The following is a 21322-nucleotide window of genomic DNA, read 5'->3' on the forward strand; positions in this document are numbered from 1 at the left end:
AAATGTAAATAAAGCACAAAAAGTGAAGACCGGACAAATCAATCCTAAACAGCAGAAAACTGAAATCTGAACAGTATTTAAAAATCTGGAAGCAAAAAGGTGTAAACACTTGTTGTTTGAGTAGGACTAGTTTAACAGTTTAATTTTTAGTTGAACTGTGAAATGAGTAGCATAAGCCGAATTCAGAAACGGATTGCTGAAGTTGTTGAATAGCTGAAGTAAGCTGAAACTAAGCTAAACTGTTAAATGAGCTGAACGTAGTGAAAGATGTGAAAGCAAAAAGCACAAAGAAGCAAAAAAAAAGCACAAAAAGTAAGTGAAGAATCAAAAAAACTAATTCTAAACAGCAGAAAACTCAAATCCGTGAACACTGTCTAAAAGAATTGGACAGGTAAAATGTCTAAACACCTGTTATTGTAGTAGGACTAGTTCAACAGTTTAATTTTTACATTTAGCTGAACTGTGAAATTAGCATCATATGCTGAATTCAGAAACTAATTGCTGAAGCTGAAACTAAGCAAAACTGTTAAAATGAGCTGAATGTTTTGAAAGATTTAGAAGCAAAAAGCACCAAAATGTAAATAAAGCACAAAAAGTGAAGACCGGACAAATCAATCCTAAACAGCAGAAAACTGAAATCTGAACATTATTTAAAAATCTGGACAGCAAAAAGGTCTAAACACTTGTTGTTTGAGTAGGACTAGTTTAACAGTTTAATTTTTTGTTGAACTGTGAAATGAGTAGCATAAGCCGAATTCAGAAACAGATTGCTGAAGTTGTTGAATAGCTGAAGTAAGCTGAAACTAAGCTAAACTGTTAAATGAGCTGAACGTAGTGAAAGATGTGAAAGCAAAAAGCACAAAGAAGCAAAAAAAAAAAAAAAAGCACAAAAAGTAAGTGAAGAATCAAAAAAACTAATTCTAAATAGCAGAAAACTCAAATCTGTGAACACTGTCTAAAAGAATTGGACAGGTAAAATGTCTAAACACCTGTTATTTTAGTAGGACTAGTTCAACAGTTTAATTTTTACATTTAGCTGAACTGTGAAATTAGCATCATATGCTGAATTCAGAAACTAATTGCTGAAGCTGAAACTAAGCAAAACTGTTAAAATGAGCTGAATGTTTTGAAAGATTTAGAAGCAAAAAGCACCAAAATGTAAATAAAGCACAAAAAGTGAAGACCGGACAAATCAATCCTAAACAGCAGAAAACTGAAATCTGAACAGTATTTAAAAATCTGGAAGCAAAAAGGTGTAAACACTTGTTGTTTGAGTAGGACTAGTTTAACAGTTTAATTTTTAGTTGAACTGTGAAATGAGTAGCATAAGCCGAATTCAGAAACGGATTGCTGAAGTTGTTGAATAGCTGAAGTAAGCTGAAACTAAGCTAAACTGTTAAATGAGCTGAACGTAGTGAAAGATGTGAAAGCAAAAAGCACAAAGAAGCAAAAAAAAAGCACAAAAAGTAAGTGAAGAATCAAAAAAACTAATTCTAAACAGCAGAAAACTCAAATCCGTGAACACTGTCTAAAAGAATTGGACAGGTAAAATGTCTAAACACCTGTTATTGTAGTAGGACTAGTTCAACAGTTTAATTTTTACATTTAGCTGAACTGTGAAATTAGCATCATATGCTGAATTCAGAAACTAATTGCTGAAGCTGAAACTAAGCAAAACTGTTAAAATGAGCTGAATGTTTTGAAAGATTTAGAAGCAAAAAGCACCAAAATGTAAATAAAGCACAAAAAGTGAAGACCGGACAAATCAATCCTAAACAGCAGAAAACTGAAATCTGAACATTATTTAAAAATCTGGACAGCAAAAAGGTCTAAACACTTGTTGTTTGAGTAGGACTAGTTTAACAGTTTAATTTTTTGTTGAACTGTGAAATGAGTAGCATAAGCCGAATTCAGAAACAGATTGCTGAAGTTGTTGAATAGCTGAAGTAAGCTGAAACTAAGCTAAACTGTTAAATGAGCTGAACGTAGTGAAAGATGTGAAAGCAAAAAGCACAAAGAAGCAAAAAAAAAAAAAAAAAGCACAAAAAGTAAGTGAAGAATCAAAAAAACTAATTCTAAATAGCAGAAAACTCAAATCTGTGAACACTGTTTAAAAGAATTGGACAGGTAAAATGTCTAAACACCTGCTATTTTAGTAGGACTAGTTCAACAGTTTAATTTTTACATTTAGCTGAACTGTGAAATTAGCATCATATGCTGAATTCAGAAACTAATTGCTGAAGCTGAAACTAAGCAAAACTGTTAAAACGAGCTGAATGTTTTGAAAGATTTAGAAGCAAAAAGCACCAAAATGTAAATAAAGCACAAAAAGTGAAGACCGGACAAATCAATCCTAAACAGCAGAAAACTGAAATCTGAACATTATTTAAAAATCTGGACAGCAAAAAGGTCTAAACACTTGTTGTTTGAGTAGGACTAGTTTAACAGTTTAATTTTTAGTTGAACTGTGAAATGAGTAGCATAAGCCGAATTCAGAAACGGATTGCTGAAGTTGTTGAATAGCTGAAGTAAGCTGAAACTAAGCTAAACTGTTAAATGAGCTGAACGTAGTGAAAGATGTGAAAGCAAAAAGCACAAAGAAGCAGAAAAAAAGCACAAAAAGTAAGTGAAGAATCAAGAAAACTAATCCTAAATAGCAGAAAACAAATCTGTGAAAACTGTTTAAAAAATTGGACAGCTAAAATGTCTAAACACCTGTTATTTCAGTAGGACTAGTTTAACAGTTTAATTTTTACATTTAGCTGAACTGTGAAATAAGCATCATATGCTGAATTCAGAAACTAATTGCTGAAGCTGAAACTAAGCAAAACTGTTCAAATGAGCTGACTAGCGTTAAAATGTCAGCTATGCTTCTACTTTAGTTTTAAGTGTATGGGGTTGGTTGGTTGGTTGGTTGGTTGGATGGATGGTTGGATGGTTGGTTGGATGGATGGTTGGATGGTTGGTTGGATGGATGGATGGATGGATGGTTGGTCGGTTGGATGGATGGATGGATGGATGGTTGGATGGTTGGTTGGTTGGTTGGTTGGTTGGGATGGATGGGATGGATGGATGGATGGATGGATGGATGGTTGGATGGATGGTTGGTTGGTTGGTTGGTTGGTTGGTTGGTTGGTTGGATGGATGGATGGATGGATGGATGGTTGGTTGGTTGGTTGGATGGATGGATGGATGGATGGATGGTTGGTCTGTTGGTTAGTTGGTTGGTTGCTTGGATGGATGGAGGGATGGAGGGATTGAAGGATGGATGGATGGATGAATGGATGGTTGGTCTGTTGGTCGGTTGGATGGATGGATGGATGGTTGGATGGATTGTTGGTTGGTTGGTTGGATGGATGGATGGATGGATGCAGGGATAGGACGGATGGATGGATGGTTGGTTGGATGGATGGATGGATGGATGGTTGGTTGGCTGGATGGATGGATGGATGGATGGATGGTTGGTTGGTTGGTTGGATGGATGGATTCCTTGAGCCTGGTTTATGCTTCTCCGTCAGCTCCGCAAGGGACAGACACGCACGGATTGACGGAAGCGTTTTGCTCTCATACTTCTCCGTCTCCTGGAGAGTGTTGCAAAGCAATTGCCCGGCAGGACAGCAGAGGGCGGAGAGCTGTTCTGTGGTATCCTGTCATGTATCGGTCCAAGATAGTGTGTTTATATTGTGTTTTTTGTGTATATAAGAGACTTTTAACATGGACATATTTGTCTCTCATTCTCCCACCGCTTCATGCGCTCCCCACCTCTAAACCCACGTTTCCTGTCATTTCCGTCCACAAATAAAACGCTTGCTGCACATCTTTTCACTCCTCCAATCACGGGAGAATTAAACGTTCACATTTTTAGAGTTTTTTCGTGAGGTATTCGTCAAGCTTCTCCGTGTCTGCCTCTAGTTATTCTCGGCTCTCTTTATGTTTTTGAGGGTGCAATGGCGGCGCTGTAAACAACAGCGGCGTCCTGACCAATCACAAGCTTGCGTAATCCGTCTCGTTCGACGGATGTTTGAAAAAGTGGGCTCGACTCCGTACGTACTTGCGTGCCTGCCGGAGCCCTACGCAAGGACGGATAATGGCGTTGCGTGTCTCCGCATTGACGCAGACGGAGAAGCATAAATCAGGCTTTAGGCCTAGCCAATCGATTTGATGCCTCACATGCGTGGGTGTGTTATTCCATTTAGCCGGAAGATGATTGACCTCTCTCAACCAATCAGGGAGCTGGGAGGGAGCGGGGCACTTTCCCATCTTCTGACGGTCAATCAAATTGAACATGTTTCTAGTTTGAAGTACAAATGGTTCAAAAAGATCAAAAACAGGAGTCTGTTATTGGCTCAACATTCAGCTTTTTAATATTCATTCCTATGAGACTTGATTAAAGTGATATGTAGCTTCTTGTGTTGCCATGGTAACAGATAACGCATTTAAAATTGAATACAAGATTCCTGAGACCAAACTGGTCGATTTGATGTGTCATTTGTGTGGGTGCTGGATCCTGATTGGACAGAAAATGGTTGAACACTCTCAACCAATCAGAGAGCAGCACTGTTTTCCCGCCTTTTCCCCTTGGCTGTTGGAGGCCTGCAGCTGTACTCCTGTTAATGAGAGAAGCCTTAAAATCTGTCCTTCAGAAGTGAAATTGGACCTGTCAAACTTCTCATCACCATTCGAAAAGTACTGCACCGATTTGAAAAATTCAAAAAGCGTGAGTGGCAGAAGACTTTGATGATCATCTGTGCCGATTTGTATGTGCCTACCATGAATTGTCTAGAAGCTATGACGAGAAACTTTTAGCTGTGTGAAGCCGATCTCAGGAGAAAATCTCTCTTCCTTTAACATGGGTTTCAATGAGACAGAATCTGGGTCTCTCCTCCTTCTGAGGCTTGTAGCTAAAGAACGGTAACACCTACAGAGAAAATGAAACCCATTCTGAAAAGCTGACAAAAATTCCTACTTTTTGGGTTATAATTTGTTTTGGTAGTCCAAACGGTCTGGGGGTAGTAAAGAGTTGTTCACAGAAGATGTGAAGTTCAAAAGTTAGAGTGCGGAATCTTCAGTTTACAGTGGGGAGAGACATTTTTTTAAATTTGAATTTTCTCAAACAAGTTAACCGTACGACCACAATGTTTGGAGTACAGTCATGGATTATAGCTCAAAACGAAGGTATTTTTGTTAGCTGTAAGCCAGTGTGTGTTTCATTTCAATCGGACCTACGGTTCTCTTGCTACAATGCCAGAAATGGAGCAAGGGAGGGTCACTGCTCCTATCTTTCCCCATTATAACTTTTGTGAATTTTTCTGAAAATTTCAAGTCGTACCTCAACTTCTACCTGCGATTTTAGAAAAAGCGTAAAAGATATCAAAAAGCCTCTTTAATATGTTAAACAGGAAAGTCTTGTGAGTTTGTTAAACTTTGAATGAAGTCTCTGACTTAAAAGGAACCCAGTAGAGTTTTAGGTCAAAAAGGTGATAGGAATTTGCTGAAAATCGACCAATCCCATTCATTTCAATGGGAATTTTTTTGCAGAAAAAGCTTAATAACTCGAAAAATTTTAAAGATATCAATGCCAAAAGTAATAGCCGGAAAGAGCTTAACGAGCTGAACGTTTTGGTATAAAATAGTTGAAATAGCTCAAAATTTGAAGGAGAAGAAGCGGTTCAAAAAGTGTACGGAAGCAGAATAAGAAGAAGAAGAAGAAGAATAAAGAGAAACAGGAAAACAATAGTTTGAATGCTTAACAGCATTCAAACAACTAGAAAAATTGCATTTATTGCACAAATGCTGTTTGAATGCTGGATAGCTGAAACTGTAAGCTGAAGCTGCTGAACAGCTGAACTGAAGCTGCTGAACAGCTTAACTGAAGCTGAAACAAAGCAAAACTGTCAAAATGAGCTGAATGTCTTGAAAGATGTAGAAGCAAAAAGCACCACCAAGCAAATAAAGCACAAAAAGTAAGTGAAGAATAGAGAAAAATAATGCTAAATAGCAAAAAAAAAAAAAAAAAACTTTAATCTGTGAACATTGTATAAAAATCTGGACAGCTTAAATGTCTAAACACCTGTTATATCAGTTGGACAAGTTTAACTGTTTAATCTTTACATTTAGCTGAACTGTGAAATTAGCAGTATATGCTAAATTTGCTAACTGATTGCTGAAGTTGTTGAACAGCTGAAGTAAGCTGAAACTAAGCTAAACTGTTAAATGAGCTGAATGTAGTGAAAGATGTGAAAGCAAAAAGCACAAAGAAGAAAAAAAGCACATAAAGTAAGTGAAGAATCAAGAAAACTAATCCTAAATAGCAGAAAACTCAAATCTGTGAACACTGTTTAAAAAAATTGGACAGCTAAAATGTGTAAACACCTGTTATTTTAGTAGGACTAGTTTAACAGTTTAATTGTTACATTTAGCTGAACTGTGAAATTAGCAGTATATGCTAAATTTGGTAACTGATTGCTGAAGTTGTTGAATAGCTGAAGTAAGCTGAAACTAAGCTAAACTGTTGAATGAGCTGAATGTAGTGAAAGATGTGAAAATAAAAAGCACAAAGAAGCAAAAAAGCACAAAAAGTAAGTGAAGAATCAAGAAAACTAATCCTAAATAGCAGAAAACTCAAATTTGTGAACACTGTTTAAAAAAATTGGACAGCTAAAATGTGTAAACACTTGTTATTTCAGTAGGACTAGTTTAACAGTTTAATTTTTACATTTAGCTGAACTGTGAAATTAGCAGTATATGCTAAATTTGGTAACTGATTGCTGAAGTTGTTGAATAGCTGAAGTAAGCTGAAACTAAGCTAAACTGTTAAATGAGCTGAATGTAGTGAAAGATGTGAAAGCAAAAAGCACAAAGAAGCAAAAAAGCACAAAAAGTAAGTGAAGAATCAGGAAAACTAATTCTAAATAGCAGAAAACTCAAATCTGTGAACACTGTCTAAAAAAATTGGACAGGTAAAATGTCTAAACACCTGTTATTTTAGTAGGACTAGTTAAACAGTTTAATTTTTACATTTAGCTGGACTGTGAAATTAGCATCAAATGCTGAATTCAGAAACTAATTGCTGAAGCTGAAACTAAGCAAAACTGTTAAAATGAGCTGAATGTTTTGAAAGATTTAGAAGCAAAAAGCACCAAAATGTAAATAAAGCACAAAAAGTGAAGACCGGACAAATCAATCCTAAACAGCAGAAAACTGAAATCTGAACATTATTTAAAAATCTGGACAGCAAAAAGGTCTAAACACTTGTTGTTTGAGTAGGACTAGTTTAACAGTTTCATTTTTAGTTGAACTGTGAAATGAGTAGCATAAGCCGAATTCAGAAACGGATTGCTGAAGTTGTTGAATAGCTGAAGTAAGCTGAAACTAAGCTAAACTGTTAAATGAGCTGAACGTAGTGAAAGATGTGAAAGCAAAAAGCACAAAGAAGCAAAAAAAAGCACAAAAATTAAGTGAAGAATCAAAAAAACTAATTCTAAATAGCAGAAAACTCAAATCTGTGAACACTGTTTAAAAGAATTGGACAGGTAAAATGTCTAAACACCTGTTATTTTAGTAGGACTAGTTCAACAGTTTAATTTTTACATTTAGCTGAACTGTGAAATTAGCAGTATATGCTAAATTTGGTAACTGATTGCTGAAGTTGTTGAATAGCTGAAGTAAGCTGAAACTAAGCTAAACTGTTAAATGAGTTGAACGTAGTGAAAGATGTGAAAGCAAAAAGCACAAAGAAGCAAAAAAAAGCACAAAAAGTAAGTGAAGAATCAAAAAAACTAATTCTAAATAGCAGAAAACTCAAATCTGTGAACACTGTCTAAAAGAATTGGACAGGTAAAATGTCTAAACACCTGTTATTGTAGTAGGACTAGTTCAACAGTTTAATTTTTACATTTAGCTGAACTGTGAAATTAGCATCAAATGCTGAATTCAGAAACTATTTGCTGAAGCTGAAACTAAGCAAAACTGTTAAAATGAGCTGAATGTTTTGAAAGATTTAGAAGCAAAAAGCACCAAAATGTAAATAAAGCACAAAAAGTGAAGACCGGACAAATCAATCCTAAACAGCAGAAAACTGAAATCTGAACAGTATTTAAAAATCTGGAAGCAAAAAGGTCTAAACACTTGTTGTTTGAGTAGGACTAGTTTAACAGTTTAATTTTTTGTTGAACTGTGAAATGAGTAGCATAAGCCGAATTCAGAAACGGATTGCTGAAGTTGTTGAATAGCTGAAGTAAGCTGAAACTAAGCTAAACTGTTAAATGAGCTGAACGTAGTGAAAGATGTGAAAGCAAAAAGCACAAAGAAGCAAAAAAAAGCACAAAAAGTAAGTGAAGAATCAAAAAAACTAATTCTAAATAGCAGAAAACTCAAATCTGTGAACACTGTCTAAAAGAATTGGACAGGTAAAATGTCTAAACACCTGTTATTTTAGTAGGACTAGTTCAACAGTTTAATTTTTACATTTAGCTGAACTGTGAAATTAGCATCATATGCTGAATTCAGAAACTAATTGCTGAAGCTGAAACTAAGCAAAACTGTTAAAATGAGCTGAATGTTTTGAAAGATTTAGAAGCAAAAAGCACCAAAATGTAAATAAAGCACAAAAAGTGAAGACCGGACAAATCAATCCTAAACAGCAGAAAACTGAAATCTGAACAGTATTTAAAAATCTGGAAGCAAAAAGGTGTAAACACTTGTTGTTTGAGTAGGACTAGTTTAACAGTTTAATTTTTAGTTGAACTGTGAAATGAGTAGCATAAGCCGAATTCAGAAACGGATTGCTGAAGTTGTTGAATAGCTGAAGTAAGCTGAAACTAAGCTAAACTGTTAAATGAGCTGAACGTAGTGAAAGATGTGAAAGCAAAAAGCACAAAGAAGCAAAAAAAAAAGCACAAAAAGTAAGTGAAGAATCAAAAAAACTAATTCTAAATAGCAGAAAACTCAAATCCGTGAACACTGTCTAAAAGAATTGGACAGGTAAAATGTCTAAACACCTGTTATTGTAGTAGGACTAGTTCAACAGTTTAATTTTTACATTTAGCTGAACTGTGAAATTAGCATCATATGCTGAATTCAGAAACTAATTGCTGAAGCTGAAACTAAGCAAAACTGTTAAAATGAGCTGAATGTTTTGAAAGATTTAGAAGCAAAAAGCACCAAAATGTAAATAAAGCACAAAAAGTGAAGACCGGACAAATCAATCCTAAACAGCAGAAAACTGAAATCTGAACATTATTTAAAAATCTGGACAGCAAAAAGGTCTAAACACTTGTTGTTTGAGTAGGACTATTTTAACAGTTTAATTTTTAGTTGAACTGTGAAATGAGTAGCATAAGCCGAATTCAGAAACGGATTGCTGAAGTTGTTGAATAGCTGAAGTAAGCTGAAACTAAGCTAAACTGTTAAATGAGCTGAACGTAGTGAAAGATGTGAAAGCAAAAAGCACAAAGAAGCAAAAAAAAAAAAAAAAAAGCACAAAAAGTAAGTGAAGAATCAAAAAAACTAATTCTAAATAGCAGAAAACTCAAATCTGTGAACACTGTTTAAAAGAATTGGACAGGTAAAATGTCTAAACACCTGCTATTTTAGTAGGACTAGTTCAACAGTTTAATTTTTACATTTAGCTGAACTGTGAAATTAGCATCATATGCTGAATTCAGAAACTAATTGCTGAAGCTGAAACTAAGCAAAACTGTTAAAACGAGCTGAATGTTTTGAAAGATTTAGAAGCAAAAAGCACCAAAATGTAAATAAAGCACAAAAAGTGAAGACCGGACAAATCAATCCTAAACAGCAGAAAACTGAAATCTGAACATTATTTAAAAATCTGGACAGCAAAAAGGTCTAAACACTTGTTGTTTGAGTAGGACTAGTTTAACAGTTTAATTTTTAGTTGAACTGTGAAATGAGTAGCATAAGCCGAATTCAGAAACGGATTGCTGAAGTTGTTGAATAGCTGAAGTAAGCTGAAACTAAGCTAAACTGTTAAATGAGCTGAACGTAGTGAAAGATGTGAAAGCAAAAAGCACAAAGAAGCAGAAAAAAAGCACAAAAAGTAAGTGAAGAATCAAGAAAACTAATCCTAAATAGCAGAAAACAAATCTGTGAAAACTGTTTAAAAAATTGGACAGCTAAAATGTCTAAACACCTGTTATTTCAGTAGGACTAGTTTAACAGTTTAATTTTTACATTTAGCTGAACTGTGAAATAAGCATCATATGCTGAATTCAGAAACTAATTGCTGAAGCTGAAACTAAGCAAAACTGTTCAAATGAGCTGACTAGCGTTAAAATGTCAGCTATGCTTCTACTTTAGTTTTAAGTGTATGGGGTTGGTTGGTTGGTTGGTTGGTTGGATGGATGGTTGGATGGTTGGTTGGATGGATGGTTGGATGGTTGGTTGGATGGATGGATGGATGGATGGTTGGTCTGTTGGTCGGTTGGATGGATGGATGGATGGATGGATGGTTGGATGGTTGGTTGGTTGGTTGGTTGGTTGGGATGGATGGGATGGATGGATGGATGGATGGATGGATGGTTGGATGGATGGTTGGTTGGTTGGTTGGTTGGTTGGTTGGTTGGTTGGATGGATGGATGGATGGATGGATGGTTGGTTGGTTGGTTGGATGGATGGATGGATGGATGGATGGTTGGTCTGTTGGTTAGTTGGTTGGTTGCTTGGATGGATGGAGGGATGGAGGGATTGAAGGATGGATGGATGGATGAATGGATGGTTGGTCTGTTGGTCGGTTGGATGGATGGATGGATGGTTGGATGGATGGATGGTTGGATGGATTGTTGGTTGGTTGGTTGGATGGATGGATGGATGGATGCAGGGATAGGACGGATGGATGGATGGTTGGTTGGATGGATGGATGGATGGATGGTTGGTTGGCTGGATGGATGGATGGATGGATGGATGGTTGGTTGGTTGGTTGGATGGATGGATTCCTTGAGCCTGGTTTATGCTTCTCCGTCAGCTCCGCAAGGGACAGACACGCACGGATTGACGGAAGCGTTTTGCTCTCATACTTCTCCGTCTCCTGGAGAGTGTTGCAAAGCAATTGCCCGGCAGGACAGCAGAGGGCGGAGAGCTGTTCTGTGGTATCCTGTCATGTATCGGTCCAAGATAGTGTGTTTATATTGTGTTTTTTGTGTATATAAGAGACTTTTAACATGGACATATTTGTCTCTCATTCTCCCACCGCTTCATGCGCTCCCCACCTCTAAACCCACGTTTCCTGTCATTTCCGTCCACAAATAAAACGCTTGCTGCACATCTTTTCACTCCTCCAATCACGGGAGAATTAAACGTTCACATTTTTAGAGTTTTTTCGTGAGGTATTCGTCAAGCTTCTCCGTGTCTGCCTCTAGTTATTCTCGGCTCTCTTTATGTTTTTGAGGGTGCAATGGCGGCGCTGTAAACAACAGCGGCGTCCTGACCAATCACAAGCTTGCGTAATCCGTCTCGTTCGACGGATGTTTGAAAAAGTGGGCTCGACTCCGTACGTACTTGCGTGCCTGCCGGAGCCCTACGCAAGGACGGATAATGGCGTTGCGTGTCTCCGCATTGACGCAGACGGAGAAGCATAAATCAGGCTTTAGGCCTAGCCAATCGATTTGATGCCTCACATGCGTGGGTGTGTTATTCCATTTAGCCGGAAGATGATTGACCTCTCTCAACCAATCAGGGAGCTGGGAGGGAGCGGGGCACTTTCCCATCTTCTGACGGTCAATCAAATTGAACATGTTTCTAGTTTGAAGTACAAATGGTTCAAAAAGATCAAAAACAGGAGTCTGTTATTGGCTCAACATTCAGCTTTTTAATATTCATTCCTATGAGACTTGATTAAAGTGATATGTAGCTTCTTGTGTTGCCATGGTAACAGATAACGCATTTAAAATTGAATACAAGATTCCTGAGACCAAACTGGTCGATTTGATGTGTCATTTGTGTGGGTGCTGGATCCTGATTGGACAGAAAATGGTTGAACACTCTCAACCAATCAGAGAGCAGCACTGTTTTCCCGCCTTTTCCCCTTGGCTGTTGGAGGCCTGCAGCTGTACTCCTGTTAATGAGAGAAGCCTTAAAATCTGTCCTTCAGAAGTGAAATTGGACCTGTCAAACTTCTCATCACCATTCGAAAAGTACTGCACCGATTTGAAAAATTCAAAAAGCGTGAGTGGCAGAAGACTTTGATGATCATCTGTGCCGATTTGTATGTGCCTACCATGAATTGTCTAGAAGCTATGACGAGAAACTTTTAGCTGTGTGAAGCCGATCTCAGGAGAAAATCTCTCTTCCTTTAACATGGGTTTCAATGAGACAGAATCTGGGTCTCTCCTCCTTCTGAGGCTTGTAGCTAAAGAACGGTAACACCTACAGAGAAAATGAAACCCATTCTGAAAAGCTGACAAAAATTCCTACTTTTTGGGTTATAATTTGTTTTGGTAGTCCAAACGGTCTGGGGGTAGTAAAGAGTTGTTCACAGAAGATGTGAAGTTCAAAAGTTAGAGTGCGGAATCTTCAGTTTACAGTGGGGAGAGACATTTTTTTAAATTTGAATTTTCTCAAACAAGTTAACCGTACGACCACAATGTTTGGAGTACAGTCATGGATTATAGCTCAAAACGAAGGTATTTTTGTTAGCTGTAAGCCAGTGTGTGTTTCATTTCAATCGGACCTACGGTTCTCTTGCTACAATGCCAGAAATGGAGCAAGGGAGGGTCACTGCTCCTATCTTTCCCCATTATAACTTTTGTGAATTTTTCTGAAAATTTCAAGTCGTACCTCAACTTCTACCTGCGATTTTAGAAAAAGCGTAAAAGATATCAAAAAGCCTCTTTAATATGTTAAACAGGAAAGTCTTGTGAGTTTGTTAAACTTTGAATGAAGTCTCTGAGTTAAAAGGAACCCAGTAGAGTTTTAGGTCAAAAAGGTGATAGGAATTTGCTGAAAATCGACCAATCCCATTCATTTCAATGGGAATTTTTTTGCAGAAAAAGCTTAATAACTCGAAAAATTTTAAAGATATCAATGCCAAAAGTAATAGCCGGAAAGAGCTTAACGAGCTGAACGTTTTGGTATAAAATAGTTGAAATAGCTCAAAATTTGAAGGAGAAGAAGCGGTTCAAAAAGTGTACGGAAGCAGAATAAGAAGAAGAAGAAGAAGAATAAAGAGAAACAGGAAAACAATAGTTTGAATGCTTAACAGCATTCAAACAACTAGAAAAATTGCATTTATTGCACAAATGCTGTTTGAATGCTGGATAGCTGAAACTGTAAGCTGAAGCTGCTGAACAGCTGAGCTGAAGCTGCTGAACAGCTTAACTGAAGCTGAAACAAAGCAAAACTGTCAAAATGAGCTGAATGTCTTGAAAGATGTAGAAGCAAAAAGCACCAACAAGCAAATAAAGCACAAAAAGTAAGTGAAGAATAGAGAAAAATAATGCTAAATAGCAAGAAAAAAAACTTTAATCTGTGAACATTGTATAAAAATCTGGACAGCTTAAATGTCTAAACACCTGTTATATCAGTTGGACAAGTTTAACAGTTTAATCTTTACATTTAGCTGAACTGTGAAATTAGCAGTATATGCTAAATTTGCTAACTGATTGCTGAAGTTGTTGAATAGCTGAAGTAAGCTGAAACTAAGCTAAACTGTTAAATGAGCTGAATGTAGTGAAAGATGTGAAAGCAAAAAGCACAAAGAAGCAAAAAAGCACAAAAAGTAAGTGAAGAATCAAGAAAACTAATCCTAAATAGCAGAAAACTCAAATCTGTGAACACTGTTTAAAAAAATTGGACAGCTAAAATGTGTAAACACCTGTTATTTCAGTAGGACTAGTTTAACAGTTTAATTTTTACATTTAGCTGAACTGTGAAATTAGCAGTATATGCTAAATTTGGTAACTGATTGCTGAAGTTGTTGAATAGCTGAAGTAAGCTGAAACTAAGCTAAACTGTTAAATGAGCTGAATGTAGTGAAAGATGTGAAAGCAAAAAGCACAAAGAAGCAAAAAAGCACACAAAGTAAGTGAAGAATCAGGAGAACTAATTCTAAATAGCAGAAAACTCAAATCTGTGAACACTGTCTAAAAAAATTGGACAGGTAAAATGTCTAAACACCTGTTATTTTAGTAGGACTAGTTCAACAGTTTAATTTTTACATTTAGCTGAACTGTGAAATTAGCATCAAATGCTGAATTCAGAAACTAATTGCTGAAGCTGAAACTAAGCAAAACTGTTAAAATGAGCTGAATGTTTTGAAAGATTTAGAAGCAAAAAGCACCAAAATGTAAATAAAGCACAAAAAGTGAAGACCGGACAAATCAATCCTAAACAGCAGAAAACTAAAATCTGAACATTATTTAAAAATCTGGAAGCAAAAAGGTGTAAACACTTGTTGTTTGAGTAGGACTAGTTTAACAGTTTAATTTTTTGTTGAACTGTGAAATGAGTAGCATAAGCCGAATTCAGAAACGGATTGCTGAAGTTGTTGAATAGCTGAAGTAAGCTGAAACTAAGCTAAACTGTTAAATGAGCTGAACGTAGTGAAAGATGTGAAAGCAAAAAGCACAAAGAAGTAAAAAAAAAAGCACAAAAAGTAAGTGAAGAATCAAAAAAACTAATTATAAATAGCAGAAAACTCTAATCTGTGAACACTGTCTAAAAGAATTGGACAGGTAAAATGTCTAAACACCTGTTATTGTAGTAGGACTAGTTCAACAGTTTAATTTTTACATTTAGCTGAACTGTGAAATTAGCATCAAATGCTGAATTCAGAAACTATTTGCTGAAACTGAAACTAAGCAAAACTGTTAAAATGAGCTGAATGTTTTGAAAGATTTAGAAGCAAAAAGCACCAAAATGTAAATAAAGCACAAAAAGTAAGTGAAGAATAGAGAAAAATAATGCTAAATAGCAAGAAAAAAAAACTTTAATCTGTGAACATTGTATAAAAATCTGGACAGCTTAAATGTCTAAACACCTGTTATATCAGTTGGACAAGTTTAACAGTTTAATCTTTACATTTAGCTGAACTGTGAAATTAGCAGTATATGCTAAATTTGCTAACTGATTGCTGAAGTTGTTGAATAGCTGAAGTAAGCTGAAACTAAGCTAAACTGTTAAATGAGCTGAATGTAGTGAAAGATGTGAAAGCAAAAAGCACAAAGAAGCAAAAAAGCACAAAAAGTAAGTGAAGAATCAAGAAAACTAATCCTAAATAGCAGAAAACTCAAATCTGTGAACACTGTCTAAAAGAATTGGACAGGTAAAATGTCTAAACACCTGTTATTTTAGTAGGACTAGTTCAACAGTTTAATTTTTACATTTAGCTGAACTGTGAAATTAGCATCATATGCTGAATTCAGAAACTAATTGCTGAAGCTGAAACTAAGCAAAACTGTTAAAATGAGCTGAATGTTTTGAAAGATTTAGAAGCAAAAAGCACCAAAATGTAAATAAAGCACAAAAAGTGAAGACCGGACAAATCAATCCTAAACAGCAGAAAACTGAAATCTGAACATTATTTAAAAATCTGGAAGCAAAAAGGTGTAAACACTTGTTGTTTGAGTAGGACTAGTTTAACAGTTTAATTTTTTGTTGAACTGTGAACTGAGTAGCATAAGCCGAATTCAGAAACGGATTGCTGAAGTTGTTGAATAGCTGAAGTAAGCTGAAACTAAGCTAAACTGTTAAAGGAGCTGAACGTAGTGAAAGATGTGAAAGCAAAAAGCACAAAGAAGCAAATAAAGCACAAAAAGTAAGTGAAGAATAGAGAAAAATAATGCTAAATAGCAAAAAAATAAAAAAATGAAAATAAAAACCTTTAATCTGTGAACATTGTATAAAAATCTGGACAGCTTAAATATCTAAACACCTGTTATATCAGTTGGACAAGTTTAACTGTTTAATGTTTAGATTTAGCTGAACTGTGAAGTTAGCAGTATATGTTAAATTTGGTAACTGATTGCTGAAGTTGTTGAACAGCTGAAGTAAGCTGAAACTAAGCTAAACTGTTAAATGAGCTGAATGTAGTGAAAGATGTGAAAGCAAAAAGCACAAAGAAGCAAAAAAGCACAAAAAGTAAGTGAAGAATCAAGAAAACTAATCCTAAATAGCAGAAAACTCAAATCTGTGAACACTGTTTAAAAAAATTGGACAGCTAAAATGTGTAAACACTGTTATTTCAGTAGGACTAGTTTAACAGTTTAATTGTTACATTTAGCTGAACTGTGAAATTAGCAGTATATGCTAAAATTGGTAACTGATTGCTGAAGTTGTTGAATAGCTGAAGTAAGCTGAAACTAAGCTAAACTGTTAAATGAGCTGAACGTAGTGAAAGATGTGAAAGCAAAAAGCACAAAGAAGCAAAAAAATAGCACAAAAAGTAAGTGAAGAATCAAAAAAACTAATTCTAAATAGCAGAAAACTCAAATCTGTGAACACTGTCTAAAAGAATTGGACAGGTAAAATGTCTAAACACCTGTTATTGTAGTAGGACTAGTTCAACAGTTTAATTTTTACATTTAGCTGAACTGTGAAATTAGCATCAAATGCTGAATTCAGAAACTATTTGCTGAAGCTGAAACTAAGCAAAACTGTTAAAATGAGCTGAATGTTTTGAAAGATTTAGAAGCAAAAAGCACCAAAATGTAAATAAAGCACAAAAAGTGAAGACCGGACAAATCAATCCTAAACAGCAGAAAACTGAAATCTGAACATTATTTAAAAATCTGGACAGCAAAAAGGTCTAAAAACTTGTTTATTGAGTAGGACTAGTTTAACAATTTAATTTTTAGTTGAACTGTGAAATGAGTAGCATAAGCCAAATTCAGAAACGGATTGCTGAAGTTGTTGAATAGCTGAAGTAAGCTGAAACTAAGCTAAACTGTTAAATGAGCTGAACGTAGTGAAAGATGTGAAAGCAAAAAGCACAAAGAAGCGAAAAAAAAGCACAAAAAGTAAGTGAAGAATCAAAAAAACTAATTATAAATAGCAGAAAACTCAAATCTGTGAACACTGTCTAAAAGAATTGGACAGGTAAAATGTCTAAACACCTGTTATTGTAGTAGGACTAGTTCAACAGTTTAATTTTTACATTTAGCTGAACTGTGAAATTAGCATCAAATGCTGAATTCAGAAACTATTTGCTGAAGCTGAAACTAAGCAAAACTGTTAAAATGAGCTGAATGTTTTGAAAGATTTAGAAGCAAAAAGCACCAAAATGTAAATAAAGCACAAAAAGTAAGTGAAGAATAGAGAAAAATAATGCTAAATAGCAAGAAAAAAAAAACTTTAATCTGTGAACATTGTATAAAAATCTGGACAGCTTAAATGTCTAAACACCTGTTATATCAGTTGGACAAGTTTAACAGTTTAATCTTTACATTTAGCTGAACTGTGAAATTAGCAGTATATGCTAAATTTGCTAACTGATTGCTGAAGTTGTTGAATAGCTGAAGTAAGCTGAAACTAAGCTAAACTGTTAAATGAGCTGAATGTAGTGAAAGATGTGAAAGCAAAAAGCACAAAGAAGCAAAAAAGCACAAAAAGTAAGTGAAGAATCAAGAAAACTAATCCTAAATAGCAGAAAACTCAAATCTGTGAACACTGTCTAAAAGAATTGGACAGGTAAAATGTCTAAACACCTGTTATTTTAGTAGGACTAGTTCAACAGTTTAATTTTTACATTTAGCTGAACTGTGAAATTAGCATCATATGCTGAATTCAGAAACTAATTGCTGAAGCTGAAACTAAGCAAAACTGTTAAAATGAGCTGAATGTTTTGAAAGATTTAGAAGCAAAAAGCTCCAAAATGTAAATAAAGCACAAAAAGTGAAGACCGGACAAATCAATCCTAAACAGCAGAAAACTGAAATCTGAACATTATTTAAAAATCTGGAAGCAAAAAGGTGTAAACACTTGTTGTTTGAGTAGGACTAGTTTAACAGTTTAATTTTTTGTTGAACTGTGAACTGAGTAGCATAAGCCGAATTCAGAAACGGATTGCTGAAGTTGTTGAATAGCTGAAGTAAGCTGAAACTAAGCTAAACTGTTAAATGAGCTGAACGTAGTGAAAGATGTGAAAGCAAAAAGCACAAAGAAGCGAAAAAAAAAGCACAAAAAGTAAGTGAAGAATCAAAAAAACTAATTCTAAATAGCAGAAAACTCAAATCTGTGAACACTGTCTAAAAGAATTGGACAGGTAAAATGTCTAAACACCTGTTATTTTAGAAGGACTAGTTCAACAGTTTAATTTTTACATTTAGCTGAACTGTGAAATTAGCATCATATGCTGAATTCAGAAACTAATTGCTGAAGCTGAAACTAAGCAAAACTGTTAAAATGAGCTGAATGTTTTGAAAGATTTAGAAGCAAAAAGCACCAAAATGTAAATAAAGCCCAAAAAGTGAAGACCGGACAAATCAATCCTAAACAGCAGAAAACTGAAATCTGAACATTATTTAAAAATCTGGAAGCAAAAAGGTGTAAACACTTCTTGTTTGAGTAGGACTAGTTTAACAGTTTAATTTTTTGTTGAACTGTGAAATGAGTAGCATTAGCCGAATTCAGAAACGGATTGCTGAAGTTGTTGAATAGCTGAAGTAAGCTGAAACTAAGCTAAACTGTTAAAGGAGCTGAACGTAGTGAAAGATGTGAAAGCAAAAAGCACAAAGAAGCAAATAAAGCACAAAAAGTAAGTGAAGAATAGAGAAAAATAATGCTAAATAGCAAAAAAATAAAAAAATGAAAATAAAAACCTTTAATCTGTGAACATTGTATAAAAATCTGGACAGCTTAAATATCTAAACACCTGTTATATCAGTTGGACAAGTTTAACTGTTTAATGTTTAGATTTAGCTGAACTGTGAAGTTAGCAGTATATGTTAAATTTGGTAACTGATTGCTGAAGTTGTTGAACAGCTGAAGTAAGCTGAAACTAAGCTAAACTGTTAAATGAGCTGAATGTAGTGAAAGATGTGAAAGCAAAAAGCACAAAGAAGCAAAAAAGCACAAAAAGTAAGTGAAGAATCAAGAAAACTAATCCTAAATAGCAGAAAACTCAAATCTGTGAACACTGTTTAAAAAAATTGGACAGCTAAAATGTGTAAACACTGTTATTTCAGTAGGACTAGTTTAACAGTTTAATTGTTACATTTAGCTGAACTGTGAAATTAGCAGTATATGCTAAAATTGGTAACTGATTGCTGAAGTTGTTGAATAGCTGAAGTAAGCTGAAACTAAGCTAAACTGTTAAATGAGCTGAACGTAGTGAAAGATGTGAAAGCAAAAAGCACAAAGAAGCAAAAAAATAGCACAAAAAGTAAGTGAAGAATCAAAAAAACTAATTCTAAATAGCAGAAAACTCAAATCTGTGAACACTGTCTAAAAGAATTGGACAGGTAAAATGTCTAAACACCTGTTATTGTAGTAGGACTAGTTCAACAGTTTAATTTTTACATTTAGCTGAACTGTGAAATTAGCATCAAATGCTGAATTCAGAAACTATTTGCTGAAGCTGAAACTAAGCAAAACTGTTAAAATGAGCTGAATGTTTTGAAAGATTTAGAAGCAAAAAGCACCAAAATGTAAATAAAGCACAAAAAGTGAAGACCGGACAAATCAATCCTAAACAGCAGAAAACTGAAATCTGAACATTATTTAAAAATCTGGACAGCAAAATGGTCTAAAAACTTGTTTATTGAGTAGGACTAGTTTAACAGTTTAATTTTTAGTTGAACTGTGAAATGAGTAGCATAAGCCAAATTCAGAAACGGATTGCTGAAGTTGTTGAATAGCTGAAGTAAGCTGAAACTAAGCTAAACTGTTAAATGAGCTGAACGTAGTGAAAGATGTGAAAGCAAAAAGCACAAAGAAGCAAAAAAAAAGCACAAAAAGTAAGTGAAGAATCAAAAAAACTAATTCTAAATAGCAGAAAACTCAAATCTGTGAACACTGTCTAAAAGAATTGGACAGGTAAAATGTCTAAACACCTGTTATTTTAGTAGGACTAGTTCAACAGTTTAATTTTTACATTTAGCTGAACTGTGAAATTAGCATCAAATGCTGAATTCAGAAACTAATTGCTGAAGCTGAAACTAAGCAAAACTGTTAAAACGAGCTGAATGTTTTGAAAGATTTAGAAGCAAAAAGCACCAAAATGTAAATAAAGCACAAAAAGTGAAGACCGGACAAATCAATCCTAAACAGCAGAAAACTGAAATCTGAACATTATTTAAAAATCTGGACAGCAAAAAGGTCTAAACACTTGTTGTTTGAGTAGGACTAGTTTAACAGTTTAATTTTTAGTTGAACTGTGAAATGAGTAGCATAAGCCGAATTCAGAAACGGATTGCTGAAGTTGTTGAATAGCTGAAGTAAGCTGAAACTAAGCTAAACTGTTAAATGAGCTGAACGTAGTGAAAGATGTGAAAGCAAAATGCACAAAGAAGCAAAAAAAAAGCACAAAAAGTAAGTGAAGAATCAAAAAAACTAATTCTAAATAGCAGAAAACTCAAATCTGTGAACACTGTCTAAAAGAATTGGACAGGTAAAATGTCTAAACACCTGTTATTTTAGTAGGACTAGTTCAACAGTTTAATTTTTACATTTAGCTGAACTGTGAAATTAGCATCATATGCTGAATTCAGAAACTAATTGCTGAAGCTGAAACTAAGCAAAACTGTTAAAACGAGCTGAATGTTTTGAAAGATTTAGAAGCAAAAAGCACCAAAATGTAAATAAAGCACAAAAAGAGAAGACCGGACAAATCAATCCTAAACAGCAGAAAACTGAAATCTGAACATTATTTAAAAATCTGGACAGCAAAAAGGTCTAAACACTTGTTGTTTGAGTAGGAATAGTTTAACAGTTCAATTTTTAGTTGAACTGTGAAATGAGTAGCATAAGCCGAATTCAGAAACGGATTGCTGAAGTTGTTGAATAGCTGAAGTAAGCTGAAACTAAGCTAAACTGTTAAATGAGCTGAACGTAGTGAAAGATGTGAAAGCAAAAAGCACAAAGAAGCAGAAAAAAAGCACAAAAAGTAAGTGAAGAATCAAGAAAACTAATCCTAAATAGCAGAACACAAATCTGTGAAAACTGTTTAAAAAATTGGACAGCTAAAATGTCTAAACACCTGTTATTTCAGTAGGACTAGTTTAACAGTTTAATTTTTACATTTAGCTGAACTGTGAAATAAGCATCATATGCTGAATTCAGAAACTAATTGCTGAAGCTGAAACTAAGCAAAACTGTTCAAATGAGCTGACTAGCGTTAAAATGTCAGCTATGCTGCTACTTTAGTTTT

The sequence above is a fragment of the Nothobranchius furzeri genome, chromosome 5 (assembly GCF_043380555.1).
Source record: "Nothobranchius furzeri strain GRZ-AD chromosome 5, NfurGRZ-RIMD1, whole genome shotgun sequence".
In the NCBI taxonomy this organism is placed as follows: Eukaryota; Metazoa; Chordata; class Actinopteri; order Cyprinodontiformes; family Nothobranchiidae; genus Nothobranchius; species Nothobranchius furzeri.